Genomic DNA, 16,478 nt, shown 5'->3' with positions numbered 1-16,478 from the left:
ATGATCTTTTGTATTTCTGCAGTGTCAGTTGTTACTTCTCCTTTTTCATTTCTAATTCTATTGATTTGAGTCTTCTCCCTCATTTTCTTGATGAGTCTGGCTAATGGTTTATCAATTTTGTTTATCTTCTCAAAGAACCAGCTTTTAGTTTTATTGATCTTTGCTATCGTTTCCTTCATTTCTTTTTCATTTATTTCTGATCTGATCTTTATGATTTTTCCCTTCTGCTAACTTTGGGGGTTTTTTGTTCTTCTTTCTCTAATTGGGTCATCGTGTCTCCACCGTCATTTGTTTCTACGTATTTTTTGATTTCCTCTTTGATTTCTTCAGTGATCACTTCATCGTTAAGTAGTGTATCGTTTAGCCTCCATGTGTTTGTATTTTTTTGCAGATCTTTTCCTGTAATTGATATCTAGTCTCATAATGTTGTGGTCAGAAAAGATACTTGATACAATTTCAATTTTCTTAAATTTACCGAGGCTTGATTTGTGACCCAAGATATGATCTATCCTGGAGAATATTCCATGAGCACTTGATAAAAATGTGTATTCTGTTGTTTTTGGATGGAGTGTCCTATAAATATCAATTAAGTCCATCTTGTTTAATGTATCATTTAAAGCTTGTGTTTCCTTATTTATTTTCATCTTGGATGATCTGTTCATTGGTGAAAGTGGGGTGTCAAAGTCCCCTACTATGAATGTGTTACTGTCGATTTGCCCTTTTATGGCTTTTAGTATTTGTCTTCTGTATTGAGGTGCTCCTATGTTGGGTGCATAAATATTTACAATTGTTATATATTCTTCTTGGATCGATCCCTTGATCATTATGTAGTGTCCTTGTTTGTCTCTTCTAATAGTCTTTATTTTAAAGTCTATTTTGTCTGATATGAGAATTGCTACTCCAGCTTTCTTTTGGTTTCCATTTGCATGGAATATCTTTTTCCATCCCCTCACTTTCTGTCTGTATGTGTCTCTAGGTGTGAAGTGGGTGTCTTGTAGACAGCATATATATGGGTCTTGTTTTTGTATCCATTCAGCCAGTCTGTTTCTTTTGGTGGGAGCATTTAATCCATTTACATTTAAAGTAATTGTCGATATGTATGTTCCTATTCCCATTTTCTTAATTGTTTTGGGTTTGTTATTATTGGTCTTTTCCTTCTCTTGTGTTTCAGGCCTAGAGAGGATCCTTTAGCATTTGCTGTAAAGCTGGTTTGGTGGTGCTGAACTCTCTCAGCTTTTGCTTGTCTGTAAAGGTTTTAATTTCTCCATCAAATCTGAATGAGATCCTTGCTGGGTAGAGTAATCTTGGTTGTAGGTTTTTCTCCTTCATCACTTTAATCATGTTCTGCCAGTCCCTTCTGGCTTGCAGAGTTTCTGCTGGAAGATCAGCTGTTAACCTTATGGGGATTCCCTTGTGTGTTATTTGTTGTTTTTCCCTTGCTGCTTTTAATATGTTTTCTTTGTATTTAATTTTTGACGGTTTGATTAATATGTGCCTTGGTGTGTTTCTCCTTGGATTTATCTTGTATGGGACTCTCTGTGCTTCCTGGACTTGATTAACTATTTCCTTTCCCATATTAGGGAAGTTTTCAACTATAATCTCTTCAAATATTTTCTCAGTCCCTTTCTTTTTTCTCTTCTTCTTCTGGAACCCCTATAATTCAAATGTTGGTGCGTTTAATGTTGTCCCAGAGGTCTCTGAGACTGTCCTCAGTTCTTTTCATTCTTTTTTCTTTATTCTGCTCTGCAGTAGTTATTTCCACTATTTTATCTTCCAGGTCACTTATCCGTTCTTCTGCCTCAGTTATTCTTCTATTGATCCCATCTAGAGTATTTTTAATTTCATTTATTGTATTGTTCATCATTGCTTGTTTCCTCTTTAGCTCTTCTAGGTCCTTGTTAAATGTTTCTTGCATTTTCTCTATTTTATTTCCAAGATTTTGGATCATCTTTACTATCATTATTCTGAATTCTTTTTCAGGTAGACTGCCTATTTCCTCTTCATTTGTTAGGTCTGGTGGGTTTTTATCTTGCTCCTTCATCTGCTGTGTGTTTTTCTGTCTTCTCATTTTGCTTATCTTACTGTGTTTTAGGTCTCCATTTTGCAGCCTGCAGGTTCATAGTTCCCGTTGTTTTTGGTGTCTGTCCCCAGTGGCTAAAGTTGGTTCAATGGGTTGTGTAGACTTCCTGGTGGAGGGGACTAGTGCCTGTGTTCTGGCAGATGAGGCTGGATCTTGTCTTTCATGTGACCAGGTCCACGTCTGGTGCTGTGTTTTGGGGTGTCTGTGGCCTTATTATGATTTTAGGCAGCCTCTCTGCTAATGGGTGGGTTTGTGTTCTTGTCTTGCTAGTTGTTTAGCACAGGGTGTCCAGCACTGTAGCTTGCTGGTCATTGAGTGAAGCTGGGTGTTGGTGTTGAGATGGAGATCTCTGGGAGATTTTCGCCATTTGATATTACATGGAGCTGAGAGGTCTCTTGTGGACCAGTGTCCTGCAGTTGGCTCTCTCACCTCAGAGGCACATCACTGACTCCTGGCTGCAACACCAAGAACCTTTCATCCACACGGCTCAGAATAAAAGGGAGCAAAAGTGGAAAGAAAGAAAGAGGACAATAGAAAATAAAATAAATTAATGTAAAATAACATTAAGTTATTAAAATAAAAAATAATTATTAAGAAAAAAATTTTGAGAAAGAAAAAACAAACAAAAAGGACAGATAGAACCCTGGGACAAATGGTGAAAGCAAAGCTATACAGACAAAATCTCACACAGAATCATACACATACACACAAAAAGAGAAAAAGGGGTTAAAAATCATAAATATTGCTCTCAAAGTCCTCCTCTTCAATTTGGGATGATTCGTTGTCTATTCAGGTATTCCACAGATGCAGGGTACATCACGTTGATCCTGGAGCTTTAATCCGCTGCTTCTGAGGCTGCTGGGAGAGATTTCTCTTTCTCTTCTTTGTTCACACAGCTCCTGGGGCTCAGCTTTGGATTTGGCCCGCCTCTGCATGTAGGTCGCCGGAGGGCGTCTGTTCTTCGCTCAGACAGGACGGGGTTAAAGGAGCCGCTGATTGGGGGGCTAGGTTCACTCAGGCCCGTGGGGAGGGAAGGGCACGGAGTGCAGGGCAGGCCTGCAGCGGCAGAGGCCGCCATGATGCTGCACCAGCCTGAGGAGCGCCGTGCGTTCTCCCGGGGAAGTTGTCTCTGGTTCCCGGACCCTGGCAGTGGCGGGCTGCACAGGCTCCCTGGAATGGGGGTGTGGATAGTGACCTGTGCTCGCACACAGGCTTCTTGGTGGCAGCAGCAGCAGCCTTAGCGTCTCATGCCCATCTCTGGGGTCCGCGCTGTTAGCCGTGGCTCGCGCCCATCTCTGGAGCTCCTTTAAGCAGCTCTCTGAATCCCCTCTCCTCATGCACCAGGAGACAAAGAGCGAAGAAAAAGTCTTTTGCCTCTTCGGCAGGTCCAGAGTTTTCCCCGGACTCCCGAGCAGCCGTGGTGCACTAGTCCTCTGCAGGCTGTGTTCATGCTGCCAACCCCAGTCCTCTCCCTGCGCTCCGACCGAAGCCCGAGCCTCCGCTCCCAGCCCCGCCTGCCCAGGGTGGGGAGCACACAGGCCTCTCGGGCTGGTGAGTGCCGGTCGGCACCGATCCTCTGTGCGGGAATCTCTGCTTTGCCTTCCACACCCCTGTGGCTGCACTCTCCTCCGCAGCCCCGAAGCTTTCCCCCTCCACCACCCACAGTCTCCCCCCACGAAGGGGCTTCCTAGTGTGTGGAAACCTTTCCTCCTTCACAGCTCCCTCCCACTGGTGCAGGGCCCGTCCCTATTCTTTTGTCACTGTTTATTTATTTTTGTCTTACCGAGGTACCTGGGGAGTTTCTTGCCTTTTGGGAGGTCTGAGGTCTTCTGTCAGTGTTCAGTATGTGTTCTGTATCAGTTGTTCCATGTGTAGATGTATTTTTGGTGTATCTGTGGGGAGGAAGGTGATCTCTGCGTCTTACTCTTCCACCATCTTCCCCCCTCCCAAACATTTTAATAATAGTAATTTTTCTATGCATGAGCATGGAATATTGTTTTCTACTGTGTCTTCAGTTTATTTATCAATGCTTTATAGTTTTCTGAGTATAGATCTTTCATGTCCTTGGTTAAATTTATTGCTAAATAGTTCGTTCTTTTTGATGGAATTGTAAATGGGATTGTTTTCTTAATTTTTCTTGCTGGTGGTTCATTATTAGTGTATAGAAACAAAACTGATTTGTGTATATTGATTCCATATTTTGCAACTTTACTGAATTTATTTTTTAGCATATTTTTTGAAGTAATGTGAAAAATTGCAATACTAAAATCTCACAGTTTCTACTGCACCCCAGGTAATCCACAGGACCCAAGAGATGGTAGCTACTAATATACTCTTCCCATGGTGCCTCTTCATACCATGCGGACTCCGGCAAGGGAAATAAGTATCACAACTTTGGTTGAACGTGATCTGGGTAAGTCTTAGTCTCTATAACAAAATTTGATGTCCGTCTTATCTGATTTTCTGGCATGATACTGACATGGTTGTCTAGAAAAGTAATTTACTTTCCAGTAATTTAAAATGTACCGAAAAGTTGCAATAATGGGAAAAAGTACTCACGTTTGCCACTTCACACAAAATGCTCAGTGTGTTTTGCCCAAGGAACCAGCACATAACCCCTAAATGAAGAAATCCTGATGTCCACATTATAATTTAATACTCAGCCCCACTTCAACTTTCACCTACTGTACCAACTGTATGAAAATATCTTTTTCCATCCTGATCCAGTTTCTCACTCATTTGGACAACCTTGATGGATTTGAAGTAGACAAGATGAGTATGGGATCTAGGTGGCCTTTTCTGTATGGCTTTTTTCAGTAAGAATGTTTTTAATGTTCAGTTTTGTAACAAATATCAGTGCTACACTTTTTTTTCATTGTCATTAAAAATACACAACACGACTTTAGCATTTAATTCACTTTACGTATACAGTTTTGTGGTATTAACTACCTTCATATAGTTGCACAAACAAGTTAACTAACATGTGTACCTCCTGTGTGCATGGCAGATACCCAGGAAATTGAGTAACACCCTGAAACAGCCCAAGACATCACCTTAAGTACCATCTTCATCTAAAAGGCAAAAAAAGGAAGGCTATAGTTGTTTGTCTACATTCATTTGATTGTATATGGTTTCCAATTGATGTTGTATAACTAGTTGTGGAGAAGTTATGGGATAGGTGGCTTCATTTCAGTTTGAATTTCCAAATTTAGTGGATTCTGCAGGCTTGATACAAGGTTTACAAACTTCATATTGGGTCAGGACATCCCATCGAGTAACTCGTATTCATGGTTTGTTCAACAATTAAAGTTCTGTGTGATATGAGTTCATCCCAGAGTAATCCAGGTTAGTTTCTGTTACACATTTGTCCCAGGATGAAAGGACAAGATAAATAAGACCTAATTTATAAAAGTGCCTTCAAACTAATTGATATTAAAGTATAGTTGACGTACAGTGTTGTGTTAATTTCTACTGTACAGCAAAGTGATTCATATATACAAACATACATATATACATGTTTTTCATATTCTTTTCCATTATGGTTAATTACAGGGTATTGAATACAGTTCCCTGTGCTGTGCAGGAAGACCTTGTCTATCCATCCTATATATAATAATTTGCTTCTACGAATCCCAAACTCCCAATCCATCCCTCTCCCTTCTCTTCCCCTTGACAACCACAAGTCTGTTTTCTATATTTATGAGTGTGTTTTTGTTCTGTAGATAGGTTCATTTGGGTCTCATTTTATAATCCACATATAAGTGATATCATATGGTATTTGTTGTTCTCTGTCTGAGTTACTTCACTTTGTATGATAATCTCTAGGTCCATCCATGTAGCTGCAGATGGCATTATTTCATTCTGTTTTATGGCTGAGTAATATTCCATTGTATATATGTACCACATCTTCTATATCCATTCATCTGTTGAGGGACATTGAGATTGCTTCCATGTCTTGGCTATTGTGAATAGTGCTGCTGTGAATGCTGGGGTACACGTATCTTTTCGAATTATAGTTTTGTCTGGATGTGTGCCCAGGAGTGGGATTTCTAGTTCATATGGTAATTCTATTTTTAGTTTTTGAGGAACCTCCATACTGTTTTCCATAGTGGCTGCATCAATTTACATTCCCATCAGTAGTGTAGGAGGGTTCCCTTCTCTCCACACCCCTTCCAGCATTAATCTCTAGACATTTTAATGATGGCCATTCTGACCACTATGAGGTGATAACTCACTGTAGTTTTGATTTGCATTCTCTAATAATTAGCGATGTGGAATATCTTTTCAGGTTCCTATTGGCTATCTGTATGTCTTTGGAGAAATGTCTATTTAGACCTTCTGCCTATTTTATTTCTTTTTTGAGTTGTATGAGGTGTTTGTATATTTTAGAATTAAGCCCTTTTTGGTCACGTCATTTGCAGGTATTTTCACCCGAACAGTGAGCACAGGTTCTGGAACAATGGGATACCCACATGCAGAAGAGGAAAGTTGGACCCTTACCTCCCCCCACCCCATATAAAGAATCAACGCAAAATGGACCAAAGGCCTAGATGCAAGTACCAAAATTATAAAACTCCTTGAAGAAAACATGAGCGTAAATCTTCATGACCTTGCATTTGGTCATGATTTCTTAGATCTACCAACAGCACAAGCAACAAAAGACAAAATAGATGAATTGGACTTCCTCAAAGTGAAAAACAATTGTGTATAAAAGGAGCAAGGAATAAGATAATCCACCATCCAAAATGGCCCAAGATGTTTGCAAACCATGTATCTGATAAAGAACTGTAGCCCAGCAGCCAAGCCCCCAGTGGTCCAGGGGAGTGTCTGTTAGGCCCCTCCCGTCCTCGGTGATCAGGGGATTTCAGGCCCCACAGCACCCGAGGGGTGGACACGGGTCATCCTCAGCACCCTCAGGGAGTGAGTGTTGGATGGTTTTGAGCCCAGATGCACTCCCATTACTGCCCTCAAAGGCTGAAGGCTTCAGCATGCCTCCAGAAGGACACAGAGTATTTGCAAGTCTTTGAGAACCAAGGGAACAGTCTTCTCTTTTTGGAAAGGGCATCTTATTATTTCACAGCATGACCATTTTCCATCTGGCTCTCAAGGGTGCCCTTCCACCTCCCTGATTTCTCTGAGAGTGGCCATGGGGTTTTGGCTGTCCCCAGTCCCCACAACAGGTGACAAGGCCAGTGGGGCCAGACACTGGTGGTCCTTAGCTTTACTGGAGACTAACCCAGACTCTCAGCCTGTGATTGAACGGGGACGCCCCTGCTTATCCCCGTCTCCAATTCTCATCTCCTCCTCTATCTCTCTTCCTCTTGCTTTTCAGTCTCAGATTTACCTGACGGCCACCACTCACAGCTCCCGAAGAGCCCAGAGATTTCTCCTGGAAGGAAAGGTTCTGGAAACTCAGAGGGATAAATAAAGGATGCAGCTGATTCCCACCTTGTGCTGATGCCCAAGAGGGTGAGGAGAGTGAGTGTTTTCTCATTAGAATTTTAAATCCTCCAAGTAATAGATCATTGGGGGGGAGGCATCCAGTGTTCTCCTGCTCATTCTAAGAATGTCATTCCTGGATTTTAATGTGGTAAATAATTTATATTATAAATAAGCAGAGGGGGGGATATCCATTCAAAAATGTTAGAGGTAACACCAAGGGATTTACAACAAACAAGGACACAGAACCCTCTGTCCAGACACTGGCTGAGAGGCTCCTACCCTGAGCCGCAGTCCCCTGGAGGGCAGAGTGGCCATGACTCTCCTCCCGCAGGTGAGCCTACACAGGCACATCCTACGTGGGACCACTGTATCACAGAATCTTAGAGTGGCCGATGGCAGGCAGCTGGCTAGAGATGCGGACAAGAGAAAATGGCCCAGCAGCCTGGGACAACCCCGGGGTGAGGCCTTAGGAAGGGCCAGTGTCAGAGCCTCAGAGATTACTTGAAGAGAGTTCAGGCTGTTGAGGACATCATCAGAGATGCACTTAGGGACATATTCAGGGCCTTACTTATGGACAGGATCAGGGCATTATTTAGTGACTGCTTAGACTATAAGGGACAGCATCAGGGCCTAAGTTAGGGACAGTGTCAGTGCTTCACTTAGAGATAACGTGAGAGCCTTAGTTAGACACAGTTCAGGCTATTACTTAGGGATATCTTCAGGGCCTTAGAGCCAGCATCATGGCCATAATTAGAACGAGTGTCAGGGCGTTAGTTAGGGCCAAAACTAGGGTGTTAGTTAGGGAAAGAGGTCATTAGTTACAGACAGTGTCAGCGTTTTAGGTAGGGACAGCGGCAAGTCCTTTGTTAAGAAGAGTGTCGGGGCCTCACTTAGGGGCAGCGTCAGGATGTTAGTTAGGGAGAGTCAGGACATTAGAATTTCAGATTCTGAGGTAGAGACAGCATCAGGGCCTTAGTTAGGGACAGCATCAGAGACTTACCTAGGGACATATTCAGGGCCTTAGTTATGGACAGGATCAGGGTGATACAGAGGAACACCTAAGGGTATTAGGGACATCTTCAGGGCCTCAATTAGCGATAGCATCAGGGTATTAGTTAGGGAAAGAGTCAGGCCATTATTATAGATAGTGTCAGTGTCTTACGTAGAGAGAGCATCAGGGCCTTAGTTAAGGACGGCGTCAGAGACATACTTAGGGACATATTCAGGGCCTTGGTTATGGACAGGGTTAGGGCGTTATTGAGAGATACATGAGGCTATTAGGAACAGCATCAGGGTGTTAGGGAAAGAGTTGGCCGTTATTATACACAGTGACAGTGCCTCAGGTAGAGACATCATCACAGCCTTAGTTAGGAAGAGGGTCAGGGCCTTGGTGAGGGACAGGGTCAGGCCAACTGTGAGGGACATCTAAGTCTATTAGGGACATCGTCAGGGCCTTAGATAGGGTCAGCATCAGGGCCGTAGTTAGGACCAGTGTCAGGGCGTTATTTAGGGACAAAATTAGGATGTTAGTTAAGGAAAAAGCCAGGAAATTAGTTACAGACAGTGTCAGCTTCTCAGGTAGAGACTTCAAGGTCTCAGTGAGAGCATCAGCATCTCAGGTAGGAGCTGCATCAGGCCATTACTTATAGACAGTGTCAAGGCCTTAATTAGGGAGAATGTCAGGGCCTCAGAGAACAACTTGAGGGCCTTAGTAAGAGACACTTCAGATTGTCCGTTAGGGACATCATCAGAGCGTTATTTATGGACAGGGTCAGGGTATTAGTGAAAGACAGCTCAGGCAATTAGGCACACCATCAGGGCCTTGGGTAGGGGCAGCGTCAGGGAGTAGTTGGGGAAAGAGTGAGGCCGTTAGGTAAAGACAGACTCAGGGCCTTAGTTAGAGACAGTGTCAGGTTCTTTGTTAGGGACACTGTCATGGGCTCAGTTAAAGATAACTTGAGGGTCTTAGATAGAGATAGTGTCAGGGCCTTAGTTATGGACATCTTTATTGCCTCAGTTAGAGGTAATTCGAGGGCCTTAGTAGGAGACATTTTGGGTCATTAGTGACATCGTCTGGACCTTCGTGCCGTCTTCAGTACATCATTTATGGGCCGCATCAGGGCAATAATGAGGGACAGCTCATGTTATTAGGGACTGTGTCAGGGTCTTAGTTAGGGAATGTGTCAGGACCTTTGTTAGGGAAAGAGTGAAGACAGTAGTTAAAGACAGACTCAGGGCCTTAGTCAGAGACAGCCTCAGTCCTTAATTAGGGAGAGTGTCAGGGCCTCAGTTAAAGATAAGTTGAGGGCCTTTGTTAAGGACAGCCTCCAGGCCTCAGTTAGAGACAGGTTCATGGCCTCGAGACTAAATTTAGGGTCTTAGTTAGGGAGAGCATCAGGGATTCAGTTAGCATAAGAGACTCGACATTAGCTAAAGACAAGGTTAGGTTAAGGTGTAGGAATAGCGTCAGGAAATGATGTAGGGATAGTGTCAAGACCAAAGCTACCTAGAGCATCAGTGCCTAATTTAGAACCAGTGTCTGGGCTTCATGTAGGGACAGCGTCAGAGCCTGACTTAGGGAGAGCGACAGGGACTGAGTGAGGCCTAGAGTCAGGGACTTAGCTGGGGACAGTGTCAGGGCATGACTTAGGAACAGCATAAGGGCCTCGGTAGGAACAGCATAAGGGTTTGTTAAAGACATTATCAGGGCCTCTGTGAGAGAGAGCCTCACAGCCTCACGTAGGGACAGCATCAAGGCTTACTTTGGAACAGTTTCAGGACCTTAATAAAACATGGGCCAGGATATAATAAGCTCAGGATACTGTCAGGACTTTAAATGTTGACGGCAGCAGGGCCTAAGTTAGGGACAGTGTCAAGGCCTTAGATAGGACTAGCATCTGGGTCTCTGTTACGTACCGTGTCAGGGCCTGAGTTAGCAAGAGTGTTAGGGCCATAGTTAGGGACAGTGCCAGGGCCGGATTTACGATGAACATCTAGGCCTTAGTTACGGACAGTGTCACGGCCTTGGGACAGGCCTGAGATATTCACAGCATAAGGACTTCAGTTAGCATAAGAGGCAGAACAGTTGCTAGGGACAGGCTTAGGGTAAAGTTTAGGGATCGTGTTAGGAAATGACCTAGGAATACTGTCAAGACCTTAGTCACTGAGAGTATCAGGGCCTTAATTAGAACCAGTGTCAGGGCTTCAGGTAAGGACAGCGTCAGAGCCTGACTTAGAGCCACAGGGAGGGAGTGAGGCCTAGAGTCACGCCTTTAGCTGGGGACACTGTCAGGGCATGATGTAGGAGTTGCATCAGGGCCTTTGTTGCATCAGCAATAGGTTCTTAGTTGCTAAGCAACATTCAGGCTTGCAGCCCTTCGGAGTCACTCTGTGTATGCCGTGTGTAGGTCAACACACTGCACTGTTTTTTGGGACAGCTTGCTTTACCAAATCCTCCCACAGGTTCTTGAACACCATTCTAGCACGTCCAACATGCTGGGGAAGTCTGACTCATTGCCCTAGTCTGAACTGCACTGAGAAAAACCCTGGGCTTCGCATTCCATCTAGGCCCTCCTGCCTGAAGGCACCCTGCCTCCAGGAGAAAGTCAGATTGTGTTCTGACTGCCACTTAAACCAGTTCTTTGTGAAACACTGCAGGCTTTTCAAGAGCCACTGGCCCGGAGCCCTAGCCACGGTCTACCTTGGTTGAAGCAGTTTGCTCTGAAGAACACCCTGCTTCGAGGAGTCGATTCAGGGAAGAAACCACTGGGTAACCTGAGTCTCTTTTGACTTGTTAGAAACCACAGGGATGTATGCTGCCTGTGCCATTGGAAATGGGGGCCTGATCGAACTAGCCTTGCTTTCCCAATTTGTAAGCTCCGTTCATGCTGCCTTGAAGGTAACTTAAATTCACTGCTGTTGACAGACCCCTAGCCAATGTAGGCCTGACTCTAGGAAGAAAATGAGTATCCTCTATCTAAACCAGGTCCTTCCATGTCTGGGTGGAACTCAGCCTGCCATGCTCTAGAGATAAAGGGAAACTCAACGTGAGTACTTGCCTCGAGGAAAGGCCCTGAGTACCGTACAGAGAGGGAGCCATTTAGCGGCTTCCATGAGGTCTTAGTTGCTGTTCTGCTGCATTTTAAAGGAAGACCCCTTTTAAGGACTACTAGGCCCCTCGGGTGTGCATCATTTCCCTCCAGGATCACTGAGTACCTGCAGACCCCTGTGGGCCTGCTGAGCAACATCAAGGACCGTAGGTCGATCCGTCGGAGGCCCTCTGTGTTTGCCGAGTGATTGGCAGCACACTGCATGTTCGTTAAGGCGAGCTACATTTCCACAGCCCTCGAACAACCTGAGGACCACATTTCTAGTGAGTCCGACGTGCCATGGAATTCTTCGTCATGGCCATCGTATGAATTGCCATGGGAAAAGAGTCTGCTTACAATTCTTTGAGGATGTCGTACCTGAAGTCACTCTACTCGAGGAGAAATTCAGCATCCTACCATGCTGTGTCGCTAATGGGACACTCAGCGTGAGAACTTGTCTCAAGGTAAGGCCCTGAATTTCCATGAAGTAGCGGAGGCATGCAACAGTTTCCATGAGGCTGTAGCCGCTGCTCTGTGTTATCTTAACGGCAGTACGCTTTTCAGGACACCTAGGAGGCTCGCGTGGGCACCCTATTCCCGGCAGGAACGGTGAGTACTCCCAGGACCCCATGGGCCTTCTAAGCACCTGCCAGGCCCGTAGCCCTCCCGAGCTACTCTGTGTATGCCGAGTATAGGGCAACACAGTGCACTCCTTCATGGGACAGCTTGAAATCCCAGCAGTCCCACAGGTTCACGAACACTCTTCTAGGACCTCCAACATGCCAGGTAATTCTGACAGAATGCCCTAGTCTGAGCTAAACTGAGAGAAACACTCGGATTCCAGTTCCACCTAGGAACTCCTGCCTGAAGTCACCCTGCTTCCAGGAGAAAGGCGGCTTGCATTCCGACTGCCACTAAAGCCCAGTTCTTCATGTAACAGTGCAGGCTTTTGAAGAGCCTCAGGCCCAAGGCTTAGCTAGGGCATACCTTGGTTGAGGCAGTTTGCTAGATGCAGAACACCCTGCTTCGAGGAGTTGATTCCTGGAAGTAACCAGTGGGAATATGTGTCTCTTTTGACTTCATTGAAATCAAAGGGATGTATGCTGCATGAGCCCTTGGAAATGGGGACCTGATGTAACTATCCTTGCATTCCCATTTTGAAAGGTCCATGCATGCTGCCTTGAAGCTACCTGAAATTCACTGATGTTGACAGGCCTCTAGCCACTGTACACCTGGCTCAGGGAAGAAAATGATTTTCCTCTATCTAAACCAGGTGCTTCCATGGCCGAAGTGGAGCTCAGCCAGACATACTCTAGAGGTCAAGGGAAACTCAACATGAGTAGTTGCGTCGAGGACAGGCCCTGAGTATCCATAAAGAAAGCGAGGCATGCAGCTGTTTCCATGAGGTCTTAGTCACTTTTCTGTTGGAATTTAATGGAAGTACCCTTTTCAGGAGTCCTAGGCCCCTCGGGTGTGCACCATTTCCTTCCAGGATCCCTGAGTAACTCCAAACACCTGTGGCCCTGCTGAGCAACATCGAGGCCCATAAGTTGGTGCCTCGGAGGTCCTGCGTGTATGCCGAGTGTTCGGCAACACACTGAATGTTCCTTAAGGAGGGCTACATTTCCAGTATTCTCGAACTGCCTCAGGACCACATTTCTGGCCAATCCAACGTGCCATGGAGGGCTACGTCATGACCGTCGTCTGTGCTGCCATGGGAAAAGGTTCTGCTTACAATTCTTTGAGGAGCTTGTACCTGAAGTCACTCTGCTCAAGGAAAAATTCACCATCCTACCATGCTGTGTCGCTAACGGGACACTCAGCATGAGAACTTGCCTCAAGGTAAGGCCCTGAATGGCCGTGCGGAAGCGGAGGCGTGCAGAAGTTTCCATGAGGTCTTAGCCGCTGCTTTGCAATATCTTAACAGCAGTACGCTTTTCAGGACACCTAGGAGCCTCGCATGGGCATCCTATTACCGGTAAGAACAGTGAGTACCCCCAGGACCCCCTGGGCCTGCTAAGCACCTGCCAAGCCCGTAACTCTTCAGAGCCGTTCTGTGTGTGCCAAGTATAGGGCAACACACTGCCCTTCTTCATGGGACAGCTTGAAATCCCCAGCAGTCCCACAGTTTCACGAAGACCCTTCTATGACGTCCAACATGCCTGGTAAGTCTGACTCATTGCCCTAGTCTGAGCTGCACAGAGAAAATCCCTCGGCTTCGCATTCCATCGACGACCTCCTGCCTGAAGGCACCCTTCCTCAAGTACAAGGTCGTCTTGCATTCCGACTGTCACTAAAGCCCAGTTCTTCATGTAACAGTTCAGGGTTTTGAAGAGACACAGGCCTGAGAAGTATCTAGGGCATACATTGGTTGAGGCATTTTACTAGATGCAGAACACCCTGCTTCGAGGATTTGATTCAGGGAAGTAACCAGTGGGAACATGTGTCTCTTTTGACTTCTTAGAAACCGAAGGGGTATATGCTGCATGTGCCCTTGGAAACGGGAAGCTGATGGAACTATCCTTGCATTCCCATGTTGAAAGCTCCATGCATGCTGCCTTGAAGCTACGTGAAATTCACTGCTGTTGACAGGCCTCTAGCCATTGAAGCCCAGGCTCTTGGAAGAAAATGGATTTCCTCTATCTAAGCCAGGTGCTTCCATGGCCGGGGTAGAGCTCAGCCTGCCATGCTCTAGAGATAAAGGGAAACTCAACGTGAGTAGTTGCGTCGAGGACAGGCCCTGAGTGTCCGTAAAGAAAGGGAGGGATGCAGCTGTTTCCAAGAGGTCTCAGTCGCTGTTCTGCTGCAGTTTAAAGGAAGTACCCTTTTCAGGACACCTAGGCCCCTCGGGTGTGTATCATTACCCTCCAGGATCACTGAGTACCTCCAGAACCCTGTGGGCCTGCTGAGCAACATCTAGGCCCATACGTCGGTTCCTCTTAGGCCCTCTCTGTATGCAGACTGATGGGCGACCCAGTGAATGTTGCTTAAGGAGAGCTACATTTCCAGAATTCTCCAACTGCCTCAGGACCACATTTCTGGACAGTCCGACGTGCTTGGAGTCTTCGTCATGACCGTCGTGTGAGCTGCCTTGGGAAAACATTCCGCTTACAAATCTTCTAGGACCTCGTACCTGAAGTCACTCTGCTCGAGGAGAAATTCAACATCCTACCATGCTGTGTCGCTAACAGGACACTCAGCGTGAGCACTTGCCTCAAGGTAAGGCCCTGAATTGCCCTGCGGAAGCGGAGGCGTGCAGCATTTTGCATGAGGCCGTAGCCGGCGCTCTGCATTATCGTAAAGGCAGTACGCTTTCCAGGACACCTAGGAGCCTCGCATGGGCACCCTATTACCGGCAAGAAGATTGAGTACCCCCAGGACCCCCCCTGGGCCTGCTAAGCACCTGCCAGGCCCGTAACCCTTCAGAGCCATCCCGTGTATGCCGAGTATAGGGCAACACACTGCCCTCCTTCATGGGACAGATTGAAATCCCCAGCGCTCCCACAGGTTCACAAAGACCCTTCTAGGATGTCCAGCATGCCTGGTAAGTCCGACTCATTGCCCTAGTCAGAGCTGCACTGAGGAAAACCATCGGCTTCGCATTCCATCTAGGACCTCGTGCCTGAAGTCACCCTGCCTCCAGGAGAAAGTCGGCTTGCTTTCTGACTGCCACTAAATCCCGGTTCTTCATGTAACACTGCAGGCTCTTGAAGAACCTCAGGCCCAAGGCCTAGCTAGGGCATACCTTGGTTGAGGCATTTTGCTAGATATAGAACACCCTTCTTCGAGGAGTTGATTCAGGGAAGGGACAACTAGGTACCCTGTGTCTCTTTTGACTTGTTAGAAACCACAGGGAGGTATGCTGCGTGTGCCCATGGAAATGGAAGCCTAATGGAACTAGCCTTGCGTTCCCATTTTGAAAGGTCCATGCATGCTGCCTTGAAGCTACCTGAAATTCATTTCTGTTTACAGGCCTCTAGCCATGGTAGGCCCGGCTCTGGGAAAAGAGTGAGTTTTCTCTATCTCTATCTGATATTCGATTTGGCACTGGTGCGCAGATGTCGAGTTTTCGAACACAAATTTAGTACTCAATATCGGGCTGACTTGGGGATGGCCCCTGTGGGTCCCTGACTTGATCCGAAACAGAGATTTTGTCCACTCCAACCTCTTTCGAGAGAGCGTAGGGTTGGAGAATTCCTTTAGAGGCCAGACCACCTGGGACCCTTGCCTGGAAGGCTGTGTCCCAGTCATCCCAGCAGTTAGAACTCTGGGGCAGGAATAGATGGTGGAAGTGGGACCTCTCTAGCAGCTGCCCAGGCCATCTTTGCCTTGAGGACGTCCCTCTTTTCCTCCTGCCTGGGCTGCCCCAAATGTCCTACTCCAAGGGATTATTTTGGGGCACCAGGAAAATAGCATTTGGGATGTTGCTGCACCTCAGCCAGCATGTGATAACTCCCCTGGCATGCAGTCTGAGGTCCTTTTAGCCCTGTACATTTGGGGGAACCGTGGTTCCCATTTGGGTGACTTTTCATTCCAGGAAATCTCATTTGGAAGGTGCACCCCTTGGACAGAGGTCACAGGCTAAGTTGAGACTTGGAAGCTGATTTGTGTCTTGTGCTGTTTGGTTTTGGGCTTCAGTTTAGTTTCTGGTTTCTTTGGTTTGACGCTTCCTTTGATGTTTAGGATTTTGTTTTATTTTTGTCCGTGTGTGAGTGTTCTATGGTTCAAGCATACGAAGTGCTTCTTCTTCAGGTCCATCTGATAGCCAATGGGCAAAATCCTGGCAGACTGGTCAACCTATAGTTGTAAACCTAAGACTAAGAAAAGAATGAAATTCTATTGTAATTTTGTCTGGCCAATGTATGGAT

At 46.0% G+C, this 16,478-nt stretch overlaps 2 long non-coding RNA genes across 2 annotated transcripts in view; both read left to right on the top strand.

Moving 5' to 3' along the window:
- LOC137218238 (uncharacterized) overlaps positions 1-7,552 on the top strand; it is a 60,425-nt gene extending 52,873 nt beyond the window's left edge. The window contains exon 3 of the long non-coding RNA XR_010940560.1: positions 7,413-7,552. This is a non-coding gene — a long non-coding RNA (uncharacterized lncRNA). The remainder of the gene's footprint in view (positions 1-7,412) is intronic.
- The window catches only part of LOC137218232 (uncharacterized), a 1,013,945-nt gene that overhangs the window by 88,498 nt on the left and 908,969 nt on the right, over positions 1-16,478 (top strand). The gene's annotated exons all lie outside the window — the stretch shown is intronic.

Source organism: Pseudorca crassidens, unplaced genomic scaffold, assembly GCF_039906515.1.
Source record: "Pseudorca crassidens isolate mPseCra1 unplaced genomic scaffold, mPseCra1.hap1 Scaffold_64, whole genome shotgun sequence".
In the NCBI taxonomy this organism is placed as follows: Eukaryota; Metazoa; Chordata; class Mammalia; order Artiodactyla; family Delphinidae; genus Pseudorca; species Pseudorca crassidens.
Note: the sequence above shows the minus strand (reverse complement) of the source record. Positions and strands in the feature narration are given on the sequence as shown.